We start from the raw sequence: 15,614 nt of genomic DNA, 5'->3' as shown, positions 1-15,614 counted from the left end.
TTGAACTCTTAACCTCATGATCTGCTCGCCTCAGCCGCCCAAAGTGCTGGGATTACAGTCGTGAGCCACAGCACCCAACCCAACATGGACTCTTAATATGACAAATCCAGACCATCAGGAGATAGGCCTGAGGGAGAGGGAGTTGTAGAAAGAGAGATCTTGATTCCTTCTGAGTTATTCTAGTTGTTCACCAACATTATCTTGCAAAGGTAGGACCTGGCCACCTTGCAGCGAGGAGAAGGACAAATACATGGAGTTAGGATAAAAGTGTCTGGCTTGGGTTGGGCGAGGTGGCTCAGGCCTATAATCCCAACACTTTGGGAGGCCAAAGCGAGCGGATCACAAGGTCAGGAGATCGAGACCATCTTGACTAACACGGTGAAACCCCTAAAAAATACAAAAAATTTAAAAAATTAGCCTCTACTAAAAAATCTAAAAAATACAAAAAAAAAAAAAAATCTCTACTAAAAAATACAAAAAAAAAAAAATTAGCCTGGAGTGATGGGGGCGCCTATAGTCCCAGCTACTCAGGAGGCTGAGGCAGGAGAATGGCGTGAACCTGAGAGGCGGAGCTTGCAGTGAGCCGAGATAGCATCACTGCACTCCAGCCTGGGCGACAGAGCAAGGCTCTGTCTCAAAAAAAAAAAAAAAAAAAAGAGTCTCTGACTTGTTCTTCAGGACATTTTTATGCCTCAAAAAGCCTAGGATAGGAACTGAGAAAAACACTTCTTCTTAATGTACTGGGTAAAGTATGGTGCCACCCCTGCTCTAGATATGAAGGGAATAATTCAGCCTGATAAAATTTCATAGTCACAAGCACATTACCAAGTGAAGTATCATCTAGGATAAACCTGGTTTTATTTGTTTTGTTTTGTTTTTGTTTTTGAGACGAAGTCTCGCTCTGTCGCCCAGGCTGGAGGGCAGTGGCCGGATCGCAGCTCACTGCAAGCTCCGCCTCCCGGGTTTACACCATTCTCCTGCCTCAGCCTCCCGAGTAGCTGGGACTACAGGCGCCCGCCACCTCGCCCGGCTAGTTTTTTGTATTTTTTTAGTAGAGATGGGGTTTCACTGTGTTAGCCAGGATGGTGTCGATCTCTTGACCTCGTGATCCACCCGTCTCGGCCTCCCAAAGTGCTGGGATTACAGGCTTGAGCCACCGCGCCCGACCTTAAACCTGGTTTTAAATGAAAAGTCCCCCCAGAGGCAACTATTTCAATTCAATGCCATTTTTTCTCAGTCTATCACATGTAGTTTTCTGGTAATAGAAGAAATATGGAAATAGATAATTGAAAGAACAATGTGAAACTAAATATAAAAGCGTGGCATTTAATTGTCAGTAATGTTAAGTACATATCTAAAACTAAACACTGAAATTGTGTGTTTTCATGTTCCGTAACTTAAATTCCCAAAACATATCTGAAAATGCCCTACATGTAGTAGAACACTGAATTTCATACATGGTGAGTAAAACTGAGGAGAGCCAGCCCTAGTTGTAGCCTCCTTAGTAATAATAAATAGGTAAGTTAATAGGAAATAACATATTGTTGTGTGTGTCTGTTTTGTAAAAATAATGAAACAATAAATAAATGTGATATTTAATAGCTTTCTATATTTTTATATAATTTCTATATTAACAGCCATTAAAAAGTACCCCCAAAAAGCCAGAAAAATAAAGAGGTAAGGGTTACAGCAGATGGTAAATGCTGGCCAATTATGTAACTGACTACTCAAAGTTACTTAGGTAGAGAGCCAAAATTTTCTACATTTGGAGTATGCTAGTTCTGTATTATTTAACAATATAATATGGTAAGATGATAGTTTTTGGGTTTACATTATACAAATTCTGCCAAAAAGAAATACCATACCAGTTTTAGTGGGTATTCCGTATGTTTATTGCAAGAAATAAATGCAATAATCAAATTTTTTTTCAGTGTTAAAATATATTTTTCCTTGTATGTTTAAAATACACAGGTCATACTTAACAGCATTGTCTGCCTTTAGGGTTGGTATCTCTGCCAGAGTATGAATGTCAAAGTGAAAATGTCTGAAATCTCATGAGTCAATTTCATAACAGCTTAATGATTATTCATGATAAATACCTATAGATTGAAAACAAATGCTTGTGGGCAGGCATGTGTTCCTCTGATCACCTGTTTGAGGTGTCTGTGTTACTCTGTATATAGCTTTCAAGGTTTGGGCCTGTGAAATGTCAGGGTCTCTAGAAATGCTATAAATGAACTAACTACAAAATGAAAACCTTGAACTTTTTGTGTTATTACAATGTAAAAAGGGTTCACTCCTTGAACAGGTGCAGTGTTTCAGATGGGTAGCATTTGAATAATGCCCCAAGCTATATGTGTACAGTAATGTCCCAAGTTACTTCCAGTAATTGGTTTAAAATGTCCTAAGGAAATCTAAGAATTAGAATTCTTCAGAACTCTTGCTGTTTCTCTTTCGGTGGAAGAAACATAATACATCTCCATGTGTCTTTTTTTTTTTAAAGCTCTACTAAGTAGACTAACAGTAATACAGACAATTTCCTAATACATTTTCCGGGCTAGGTACAATGCAGCAAAATTCTTAGGTGAGATGTTGTGAATTCTATGCAATTAAAAAAAATCATCATCTGTAGGAAATGTTCCTTTAAGAAATTCAGTCCAAAATTCTTCACAATTTTTTTTTATCTTCAGTCACAGCTAGAAAAAATCCAGCAAGATAGTTCTTTAGGACAGTACTATACCTTGTGACATCTGTAAACCTTATCATGAGACTGAAATATCACTGGAAATATTGTTATATGGAGAAAATTCTGTAAATGGTATTTGGTATATATGGGTTAAAAGAAATATTTTGGTAAACTACTTGAGGCTGGTGAGTGGGACCTCCTTCCCATAGGGCATGCTGAGAATAATAAATCTTTTTTTTTTTTTTTAAGAGACAGGGTATCATAATGTTGCCCAGGCTGGTCTCGAACCCCTGTATTCAAGTGATCTGCCCACGTTGGCCTTCCAAAGTGCTGGGACTACAGGCGTGAGCCACTACACCCAGCCTACCTTTAATGATGATGTTAGAATATGCAAGTTTGAGGTTAAAGCTAAGTCATTCAGAAAAAATAGAGGAGAGGCAATGTGCACATTCTTTGCTATTTGTTGTGGTTAAGATGTATCCACAAATTCTTTGATACACCTTTCTTGAAGAGGTGGTGCTTACTGACCTACCTCTTGACTTTATGAACTTGCTTTCCCCTGCTTGACTATATGGACTGCATGATTTGCTTCTTACAGATAAAACAGGGCATAAGTGACAATGTGTGACTTCTAAGACTAAGTCCTAAAAGACAATGTGACTTCCTCTTTGCTCTTTCTCTTGGATCACTTGCATTGGGGGAAGCTAGCAACCATGTCATTGAGAGTTGAAGCCAGCTGGACTTCCTGAGTAGAGCGGGAACTTGGGGAACTTTCCTGTCTTACAAGAGGTTTGTAAAATGCACCAATCAGTGCTCTGTAAAACGCACCAATCAGCGTTCTGTAAAATGCACCAATCAGCTGGAGTCTAAAAGTAGCCAATTGCAAGGAGGATTGAAAAAAGGGCATTCTGATAGGACAGAAGTGGAACATGGGCAGGGACAAATAAGGGAATAAAAGCTGGCCACCCCAGCAGCAGCAACCCGCTAGGGCCGCCTTCCCCCCTTTGGAAGCTTTGTTCTTTTGCTCTTCACAATAAATCTTGCTGCTGCTCCCTCTTTGCGTCCATACCACCTTTAAGAGCTGTAACACTCACCAGGAAGGTCCGTGGCTTCATTCTTGAAGCCAGCGAGACCAGGAACCCATCAGCAGGAACCCACTCTGGATACACCATGAGACACTTAAGGAGCACTATGGAGGGGTTCACATGGTTGAGGAACCAATTTCTCTGAGTGAGCCATCCTGGAAATGGATTTTTTAACCTGAGGCAAACCTTCGTATGATTCCTGCCCAGCTGACAGACTGACTGCAAAGTTATGAGAGATCCTGAGCTGGAACCAACCACCCAGCTAAGATGCTCATCAATTCTTGACCTACAGAAATTGTTAAAGAATAAATGTTTGTTGTTTTATTTTTATGTATTTATTTATTTTGAAACATGGCCATACTCTATAGTCCAGGCTGAGTATAATGGTACAATCCCTGCTCTCTGCATCCTTGACCTGCTGGGCTCAAGTGATCCTCCCACCTCAGCCTCCAGAGTAGGTGGGACTACAGGAGCACACCACCATGCATGGCTAATTTTTAAGTTTTTTTTTTTTTTTTTGTAGAGATGAGGTTTCTCTCTGTTGCCCAGGCTGACCTTGAATTCCTGGACTCAAGCAGTCCTTCCACCTCAGCACTCCCAAAGTGCTTGGATTACAGGCATGAGCCATGGTGCCTGGCCTGTTTGTTGTTTTAAATTGCTGAATTTGGGGATAGTTTGCTATGTGGCAGTAGGTGCACTCTTTTCCATGAAGCATTTAGTGTTACCTATAAGTAAATGTTGAGCATTTATTTTTTAGATATTGCTTTAAAAAATGCCAAATTATTACTCTGCCTAGGAGACCCACATAGTTAACCCTGGAGTATTCCCCAGATTTCTCCAGGTTCATATCTGCTATGGGCAGTAATCTTTCCAACATACTTCTGAACTTTTGATTGTTTTATTTTGTTCATTTATTTATTTAATTAGAAAAAAATACAAGTCGCCTATGCTTGATGCTGTGGGAATATGGAAACATGGAAAAAATATGGTCTCTGTCTTTAAATAATTTACAATCACTTTTCTTATGTGGCGCCATAATAGGAGAGACAGGTCCTGAAGAAAGGCTATTTCCACTATGGAAGAACCAGAAATGCAGCTGGACTGAGCTCCATTACTCACTATACAAAGTAACATTTTATCACACAATAAAAGGAACTCAGAAGTTTCTCAGTGGTTCTGAAATAATTGCCAGACTTCCATTGGGGTTTTTTTTAAGAATTAAGTTATATGTTGCCATTCAGTTGTGAATCCCATTTGGATACATTCTAAAAGCCTAAGATGCCTTATTTGGAATCAGTGAATATTCACAAAGACTCTTAGATGTTGAGATTTCAGGGAATAATTATATATATGTAATTTCCAATTAGATATGTAGACCAATAATTTTTTTTAACCAAGGAAGAACATAAAAAACAGGACAAGCAAAATCTTACTATCTATGTCATCACTATTGCATACAGGAGAGAACATTTTAATGCTTCTCCATCCTCCAAAATGGAGGAAGGGCATGATTTCAGAACAGAGGATAGTCCTTTATACTGAATGGATTTAGTTCACTACATTACCGTTACTTTTTTCATTTTGCTGGGCTAATGAAAACTTTACTGACCAACACTCTCTGACATATAACAGGTATTGAAAAACTACTAGCCTAGGGATAAGTCTGGCTTTCAGCCTATTTTTTAACTAGAACTCAAGCTAAGAATGGTTTTTATATTTGCAAAGGGTTACAAATTTTTTAAAAAAAGGAGTATGAGACAAAGACTTTTTGTGTAAAATATTTACTATCCAAGCCTTTACAGAAATGTTTGCAGATGTCTTGCCTACATCACCCTAGAATTATATCCCTTGAGAAAAGACTCTGATGTTGGTACAAACCATTGAGGCTACTACTGAGTAGTTTGTCAGCATCAGGGCTAGTGTTAAGGAAAGACTGAAGTCAAGGCTACTTTGGTATATTCCAAAAAGTACCACTAACTCTGAGATCTTGGGCAAATCACTGAATCTCAGTAAGCTTCAGTTATCTCATTTATAAGTTGATAATAGTTGAGGTCACTTCCAAATCTAAAAGTCTGTTTCTAGAATACTAATTATCTTCTATGGTTCACTCTCCTTTATATTCAGTTTTTCCCCCTGAATTCAACAACTAACAAGATATTGGTGATCCCTCTTAATTTCCTCATAGGCTAGATTTCTTGGACTTTACTGTTCACTTTGAACAACATAGCTTTTCAGAAATGTAGTTGATTTACGTAATACGGAAAATTCCAGGAACAGAAAACTATTAGTGGTATTGGGAGATTCTAAAGTATGCAACATTCTTAGTAGGTATGGTAATTAAGCAAAGGTAAGAAACACACATTTACTCACTTCTGAAGTATTTCAGATCACGAATAAATCTTAGATGTAAGAACACTGGTAACCTACCAAAATTCAAAATAAGTAATTCTTGAAATCCATTTTGTTTGATATAAGTATAGCTACTTCTGATCTGTTTGTTTGTTTTAATTGGCATGGAGTATATTTTTCCATTCCTTTATTTTCAGCGTATGTGTGTCATTTTAGGTGAAGTGTGTTTCTTGTAGGCAACAGATCATTGGGTCTTGATTTTTGTTGTTGTTGTTGTTGTTTTTTATTTGAGACAGAGTCTCACTCTGTCGCCCAGGCTGGTGTGCAGTGGCGCAATCTCAGCTCACTGCAACCTCTGACTCCCCAGTTCAAGCAATTCTCCTGCCTCAGCCTCCCAAGTACCTGGGGCTACAGGGGCCCGCCACCACACCCGGCTAATTTTTTATATTTTTAGTAGAGACAGGGTCTCATCATATTAGCCAGGATGGTCTCAATCTCCTGACCTTGTGATCCTCCCGCCTCGGCCTCCCAAAGTGCTGGGATTACAGGTGTGAGCCACTGCACCTGGCCTGGGCCTTGATTTTTAATCCACTCAACCATTCTCTGTCTTTTGATTGGAGAGTTTAGTCTATTTACATTCAGTGTTATTATTAATAAGTAAAGACCTACTCCTGCCATTTTTAAATTTATTTTCTGGGTTTTTTTGTGTGTATGTGTGGTGTTTTTTTCTTTCCTTCCTGTCTTCCTATTAGTAAAGGTGTTTTTCTCTCATGGTATGATTTAGTTTCTTGCTTTTTATTTTTTGTGTATCCATTATATGTGTTTTGACTTGAGGTTACCATGAGGCCTGAAAATACTATCTTATAATTCATTATTTTAAGCTGATAATACTGTTTGCATAAGCAAACCAACAAACAAGCAAAAAGAAAACTAATGAAGACTATGCCTTAACTTCTTCCCTCTGCTTTTTAACATTTTAACTGTTGTTTATATTTATATTTTATTGTACTATGTCTTGAAAAGTTGTTGTAGTTATTTTTGATTGGTTCATTGTTTAGTCTTTCTACTTAGGAGTAGTTTACACACCACAGTTACAGTGTTACAATAGTCTGCATTTGTCTGTGTACTTAATTACCAGTGAGTTTTGTATCTTCAGATGATTTCTTATTACTCATTAACATTGTTTTCTTTCTAATTGAAGTTTAACATTTCTTGTAGGACAGGCCTTGTGTTGATGAAATCCCTCAGCTTTTGTTGGTCCGGGAAAGTCTATTTCTTCTTCAGGTTTGAAGTATAATTTCACCAGGTTTATTATTCTAGGGTAAAAGTTTTTTTTTTTTTTCCTTTAGCACTTTAAATATGTCATGCTACTCTCTCCTGGCCTGTAAGGTTTCCACTGAAAAGTCTCTGCTAGACATATTGGAGCTCCATTGTATGTTATTTGTTTCTTTTCTCTTGATGCTTTTAGGATCCTTTCTTTGCCCCTGACCTTTGGGAGTTTGAGTATTAAATGCCTTGAGCTAGTCTTCTTTGGGTTAAATCTGCTTGGTGTTCTATAACCTTCTTATACTTGGTATTGATATCTTTCTCTAGGTATGGGTTAGTCTCTGTTATTCCTTTGAGTAAACCTACCCCTGTCTCTCTCTGTATTTCTTCTTTAAGGCCAGTAACTCTTAGACTTATTCTTTTAAGCCCATTTTCTAGATTTTCTAGGTGTGCTTTATTCTTTTTTCTTTAGTCTCCTCTGAATATGTATTTTCTTTTCTTTTCTTTTTTCTTTTTTTTTATTTTATTGAGACTGAGTGTCACTCTGTTGCCCAGGCTGGGGTGCAGTGGTGCAATCTCAGCTCACTGCAACCTCTGCCTCCTGTATTCAAGCAGTTCTCCTCCCTCAGCCTCCTGAGTAGCTGGTACTACAGATGTGCACCACGACACCTGGCTAATTTTTGTATTTTTAGTAGAAATAGGGTTTCACCATGTTGGCCAGGATGGTCTTGAACTCCTGACCTCAGGTGATTCACCTGCCTCAGCCTCCCAAAGTGCTGGGATTACAGGTGTGAGCCACTGTGCCCAGTCCTGAATATGTATTTTTGAACATCCTGTCTTGAAGCTCACTAATCCTTTCTTCTGCTTGATCAATTCTGCTATTAATAGAATCTGATGCATTCTTCCGTATGTCAGTTGCATTTTTCATCTCCAGAATTTTTGCTTGATTCTTCTCAATTATTTCAATCTCTTTGTTAAATTTATCTGGTAGGATTCTGAATTCCTTCTCTGTGTTATCTCGAATTTCTTTGAGTTTCCTCAAAACAGATATTTTGAATTCTTCGTCTAAAGGTTACATATCTCTGTTTCTCCAGGATTGGTCCCTGGTGCCTTATTTAGTTCATTTGGTGAGATCATGTTTTCCTGGATGGTCTTGATGCTTGTGGGTATTCGTCGGTATCTGGGTATTAACAAGTTAGGCGTTCATTGTACTTTTTTTCAGTCTGGTCTTGTTTGTATCCATCCTTCTTGGGAAAGCTTTCCAGATATTTGAAAGGATTTGGGTGTTGTAATTGAAGCTGTATCTGCTTTAGGGTGTACCCCAAGTCCCATAATGCTGTGGTTCTTGCAGACTTGTAGAGGTACTACCTTGGTCATCTTGGAAAAGATCTGGAATAATTCTTTGGATTACCAGGCAGATACTCTTGTTCTCTTCCCTTACTTTATTCAAAACAAACAAAGTTTCTCTCTCTCTCTCTCCCCCCTGCCCCCCGCACCCCCGTCTCTCTCCTGAGCTGCCTGAAGCTGGGAGAGGGATGACATAAATACCCCTGTGGTCACCACCAGATCTGAAGCCAACACAGCACTGGGTTTCACCCAAAGCCTGCAGTAATCACTGTCTGGCTACCACCTATGTTCACTCAGGGCTATGGAGTGCTACAGTCAGCAGATGGTGAAGCCAGCCAGCCAGGCTCATGTTCTTCTCTTCAGGGTGGCGATTCCTCCTCAGTCCCAGGCAGGCCCAGAGATGACATCTGGGAACTAGAACCTAGAGTTGGAAACCTTAGGAATCTACCTAGTGCTCTATTTTACTATAGCTGAGCTGACACCCAAGCCACAAAAGAAAGCCATTCCCATTCTTCCCTCCCCATTCCACAGCCAGAGGAGTCTCTCCTCATGGCCACCACTGCTGCAAGCCTGTGGCACATATTCCCTGGCTATCGTCAATGTTCAGTCAAGGCCCAATAGCTCTTCAGTCAGTTTGTGGTGAATGCTGCCAGACCTGGGACTCTTCCTTCAGGGTAGTGTGCTCCCCTCTGGCCTAGGGTATGTCCAGAAATGCCGTCCAGGGGCTACGGTCTAGAATCAGGAACCCCAAGAGCCACTTGGTGCTCTGTCCTACTGTGGCTGAGCTGATACATAAGCTGCAAGACAATGTCCTCTTTACTCTTCCCTCTCCCTTTCTCAAGCAGAAAGAGCCCTTTCTCAAGCCACTGCAGCTGGGAATATTCTGGGTTACACCCGAAGCCAGCACAGCTCTGAGTCTCACCCAAGGCCCATGGCAAGTACCACCTAGGTATTGCTGCTGATTATTCAGGATCCAAGGTCTGCTTAGTCAACAGGTGATGAATCCTGGCAAGTCTGGCTTCTTCCCTTCAAGGCAGTATGTTCCCTTCTGGCCCAAGGCATGTCCAGGAGCTAGGGCCTGGAAGGGAGCCTCAGGACTCTGCCTAGTGCCCTATCCTTCTGTGGCTGAACTGGTATCCAAGTGGCAGGACAAAGTCCTCTTTAATCTTGCCTTTCCTTTTCTCAAGCAGAAGGAAGGAATCTTTCCTGGAGCTGCAAGCTGCACTTCCTGGGGTTGGGAGAGGGGTGGTGCAAATGCTCCCTTGGCCACCCCGGCTGGTGTCTTACTAGATCTTGTGCCCCCCAAGTCCACTGGCTTCAAGCCCAGCACAACACCAGGACTTGCCCAGGAATTGGAGTCCTTGTGGACTAGACTGCTTTTCAAGTTTATTTAGGATCACACAGCACTTTATCCTGTGGTGGTAAGAACTCAGTCAGTTAATTCTCCTCTGGCTAGGGCTGCTCTCCTCTGGCTGGGGCTGCTCCCTCTGTGGGCTGGCTGAGTTCTGCCCCATGTTGCTTTCCACCATGACAGGGCAGCACTGAGTTCCAGTGCAATGTTTCACAGTCATTGTGGCCTCCTCCCAAGCACACACATTTTCTGTCTGTGCCACATGGCCATTGCCAGGGGATGGGGGTGGGAATAGCACCAGCAATTCAAGACTGTCTTACACTCTTCAATGCCCCTTTCAATGATATGAAGTTAAAGCCAGATACTGTGATTGCTCACCTGATTTTTGGTTCTTATGACGATGCCTTTTTATGTGGATAGTTGTTCAATCTGTTGTTCCTGCAGAAAGGACAATTGGTGGAGGCTTCTATTTGACCATCTTGCTCTACCTCCTCCTGCTCCAAGACTGCTTGATTCAATGTCTGAAGAACACTGTTTGTTTCCGTTGTTTTCCTCCTCTCAGCATGTCAGCTTTGTACTTAGTATAAGGGTCTCCTCATGGTCACCAGATAGCTGCAGCAGGTCCATGTGTCACAACCTGACATGATAAATTACAGCACACAGAGAGAAGCTATAACTCTCTTGTATCTTTTTTAAAAAGTAGAGAAACCTTTACCAGAAGTCTTTTAGCAGACTTCTCATGTCTCCTTGCTCAGCACAACCATGTCTAAAACAATTACTAGCAAGGGGAATGGGAGAATCATGATTGGTCTAGACCAGTCAGGATTTACCTCTTTGGAGAAACCAATCTCTCCTGCTGCACATGGACACATAGAAGGGAGTGGGTACCGGAACAAAAGTAAAATTCCTTAAATAAGGAATAACGGGGGATGGATGTGTAGTAGATAGCCAATAGTATCATATATGGTTAGTAAAGTTTCATTCCACACACACTATCCTGCCACACATACTGTCTTAAAAAATGCCCAGCCAGGCACAGTGGCTCATGCCTGTAATCTCAGCACTTTGGGAGGCCAAGGATTCTTGACCTTCTTTCCTTCTTTACTATGGGTTTTTAGTGAAAGTCCTAAGAAATAGCCAGTACATACCAATGTTTTCTCTCTCTCTCTCTCTCTCTCTCAACAGGGTCTCACTATGTTGCCCAGGTTGGTCTCAAACTCCTTGGCTCATGTGATCCTCCTGCCTCAGCCTCTCGAGTAACTGGGATTATAGATGTGCACCACTGCACCTGGCTCAACATTCTTATTCTTACCATTTTCCCTAATACTAGAGTCTCAGAAGGCTGTGCTCAGGTACAAAGTGAAATGTTGTTCACCCACAGAACAAGAGTGACCATCCTCTCAGCGTGAAACAGTGGGATCCTCATTGTTGTTCCGCTCATCCCACTCCACAATTTTAGGGTTGTTATTTGCAGAATTCCATATTCTGGTAGCAAATTCTTTATCATTTAGGTTATTTTCAAATACAAACAACAGAATGCCCTAACTCAAATTGTCTTAAACAATGAGAATTTTTGTTAATCAGATAATAAGAAGGCTGGAAGTAGAGTATTCCAGCAGTTAAATGACTCAGAGCTTTTTCCACTTTTCTGTATTGTCATTTTCAGCATATTGACTTTGTCCTCAGGCAAGCTTCTCTCTTGGCTACACAAGGTTCAAATAACCTGTCCTATGTGATAATGTCTAGTGGAAGAAGCTATGAACAAATATGGGGTAGACAACAAACAGTGTTTACTACGAATGACTAGATAGAAGAGTGCTGGTGATTAGAGCTAAGAAAGCCAAATGGTGCACCTGATTGGAAGCAAAGATGGTTGTCAAAAGTGGTAGGAAATTGCATCACTTAGAATTCTTTCAGCTGCAAGTAACAGAAAACCCAACTCAAAGTGGTGGCTTAAACAGTAAGGAAATGTAGTGGTGCACACAAGTGGAATTCTAGAAGTAGAATAGGCCTCGGGTTTGGCTGAAATGCAGTTCAAGAAGGTCATCAAGAACCCAAGATAATATCAGGCTTATCCTAAGGTAGTTTCCTACTGGTCATAGGATGATAGTAACAAATACAGCTACATGTTTTGCTCATGCCAGCAGGGGAAAAATTCCATCTCTTTTTAAGAGTGAGGAAACTTTTTCCTTAGCAGTCTTTTTGACATGGCTCATTGGCCTAGATACTATTACATATCTGTTCATAAGTCAGTTAACTTTTTTTCTAAGGGAATGCCATGTGCTACTTGGTTTAAGCATGGGTTCCTAGACCAGTTACAGGCAAAGATTTTCTTGATTGAATCAGACTTATCTGAGGCTGTCTCAGTTGCTGGGGTCAATTCCTTAAAACATATGGCTACTATACAATGTTGGAGGGGTGGAATATATGTTGAAGAGATGACCTCAGTGTCTACTACACAAGTAGAAGCCAACATTAAGGAAAAAAGGAGAAATGGCAAAGTACAAACATGAAAGAGAGCAATTCAGAGTGCGGTTTTGGCTGGACTATGCCTTTTTTTGCATGACATAGCCGGGTTGACCCATGCAAAATAGAGGTTTCAACAACCAGTATCTAACATCTTTCACCTAATATTTTATCTGTATATATGATTCAACAGTTGTCTTTAATTATAATTCAGTTTCTGTAAGTTCTTCTATAATCACTTCTTAAAAATTAAATTTCCTGCCAGCATTCTAAAAATGGCAATATGATACTCACACACACACACTATGCAAGTACTAAGTATTTTACAAAATTAAGATTTCTTAATTTAAATGTCTTAATATAAATTGTCAATAATATTTATAGAGAGTTCAGTGTAGACATAGGTTTACCCTGGTCCCTGACAGAATGAACATTTCACATTAATTTCCATTCATAGTAATTTTCAGTCAGACCTGTGACTATTGAGGATGCATGTACAGCTATTAAGATCATAGATTTGGGAGCACCTGTAGGGATCCTGATATTTCATTTTATTATTTTATTATTTTAACTTTTTTTTTGAGACAGAGTCTTGCTCTGTCACCTGGACTTCGGTGCAATGGCACAATCATAGCTCACTATAATCTTGAACTCCTGGGCACAAGCAGTCTTCCCACCTGGGCCTCCCAGAGTGATGGGATTACAGGTATGAGCCTCCACACCTGGCTAATTAAAAAATTTGTTTTTAATAGAGATGGGATCTTGCTATTTTGCTCACGCTGATCTTGAACTCCTGACCTCAAGCAGTCCTCCCACCTCAGCTTCCCAAAGGGTTGCGATTACAGGTGTGAGCCACCATGCCTAGCCTCATTTCAATCATTTTGGAAAATGTATAGTTTTTTTCTTAAAAAGGATCAAGAAACTCAGCCTGTGGTCCCAGCTACTCAGGAGGCTGAGGAAAGAGGATTACTTGAGCCCAGGAGTTTGTGGCAATAGTGTGCTATAAATGTGCCTGCAAATAGACACTGTACTCTGGTCTGGGCAATATAAGAAGACCCTGTCTCCAAGAAAAATCAAGAAGCTCAAACTGAAAGACTTTTTATTCTAAAAATGTTTTATTGTCATTATCCTATTGTCTTTGAAAGTATTCTGTGATGACATTTACATTTCAAAATTAAGAAGAGGAGAACATACCTCTTGAGTAGCACAAGAAGGAGAAACTGTCAAACACTCATGGGCTTCTACCATGGTAGTTCTGCCTTTTTTTTTTTTTTTTTTTCCCAGTGTTATTTTAATTTATGATGTTGTTCATGAGGGCTTTGGAGTGATTTTTTTTCTAAAACACAAATCTGATCATCTTGTTCCTCTGCTTAAAACCCATCACCTGCCACCCACAGCCCTCAGGTTTGATCCCACATTCCTTTGCCCAGCCACAAGGGCTATGGTGGGAAACCCCTATTTAATTTCCACTTCCTGCTCTGACTCACCTCCCTGCTCTCTGTATTCCAGCCACGTTGGTAGATTACTTGCAATTTCTCAAAAGAGTCAAGCTCTTTCATGCTCTCCCAGGAGCACCTTTTATCCCTCTTTTCTCCTAATCATCTCTTTTCTTTAGGATACTCTTACAGGATTGTCTCTCCTGGTTTAGACACCCCTCATATGTATAACCATATCACTCAGGGCTGACGTGTTGATATGGTTTGGCTGTGTCCCCACTTAAATCTGATCCCAAATTATAATCCCCATAATCCCATGTGTGGAGGGAGGGACCTGGTGGGAGGTGATTGGATCATGGGGGCAGTTTCCCCCATGCTAGTCTCTTGATAGTGAGTGAGTTCTCATGAGATCTGATGGTTTTATACGTGTTTGACAGTTCCTCCCTCACATGCCCTCTCTCACCTGCTACCATGTAAGACATGCCTGCTTTCTTTTCTGCCATGTTGTAAGTTTCCTGAGGCCTCCCCAGCCATGTGGAACTGTGACTCTATTAAACCTCTTTTCTTTATAAATTACCCAGTCTTGGGCAGTTCTTTATAACAGTGTGTAAATGGACTAATGTACATGTCACTGCACTACTCACAGCACACTGTTTTGAAGATGTCTATTTACTGATTCTTTTTCATGTCCTTGCCTTTGTATCTCCAGAGCGCAATACAATAATTGGCAGCAAATAGGCAACTAAACATTTATTGGATGAATGAATATAGTTTTTTTCTTACATTTGCTAATAACTAAATAGCAATGATTTGTTAAGCAGCTTTTACATGCAGGCACCATAGTAAATGCTTTATATTACTTATCTCATTTAATTTCGTAGTCGTTATGTGAATAGGAATCACTATCCTCATTTTTGCAGATGAGATAATAGGTCTAGAAATATTCAGTAATTTATCTAAAATTAAGTGACAGAGCTAGGATCAACCCTACATCTGTTAGGTTCCAAATCTTTGCTTTTATCCTCCATGCAACACATTATGGAGATCCTTCCTGATACCCCAGGTGAAGAAAGGGACTGGAAACTCTGGTCTGATGGCCTCCAGGATCAATATTCAGTGGACTCCATTCAGTGTCCAAGGGTGGGATGGTGCTAATCTCAGTGTTATTCTAGGCAAATATTCAAGCAATAAGCAGTGCTCTAAGATAAGTAGGCACCATTTCCATGGCTTTAGGGTTATCATTTACCTTCCAAGAAGAATGCTAGGTGGAGGCTATGGGTATAAGATGCAGTATTCAGTCTTTTAGGAGACAAGATCCAGAGCTAACAATGCATCAGATGCCCAACTAGGAAGACTAGGTCTTAGAATAAGTCTCCATCCCATAAAGAGTTGGAATACTAAGTAAGGAACTGAGGTTGGAGCACAGTGATAGAAACTTAGCCAACATGGCAGCATTAGGGACTAATATGTGGTCATCCTGAACTTGTCACACAGCAAGTCTATGCCAACAAGGAAAATTCTAAATTCTACTTATAATATATTGAATCCTCTAAAGTATTCCCTACCGTAGACCCAGGAATTGAGCAATTATATGTGGGGGTAAATGACAGACCCCAGTGACGTCCAAA

This window comes from Chlorocebus sabaeus, chromosome 14 (assembly GCF_047675955.1).
Source record: "Chlorocebus sabaeus isolate Y175 chromosome 14, mChlSab1.0.hap1, whole genome shotgun sequence".
Classification (NCBI taxonomy): domain Eukaryota; kingdom Metazoa; phylum Chordata; class Mammalia; order Primates; family Cercopithecidae; genus Chlorocebus; species Chlorocebus sabaeus.
Note: the sequence above shows the minus strand (reverse complement) of the source record.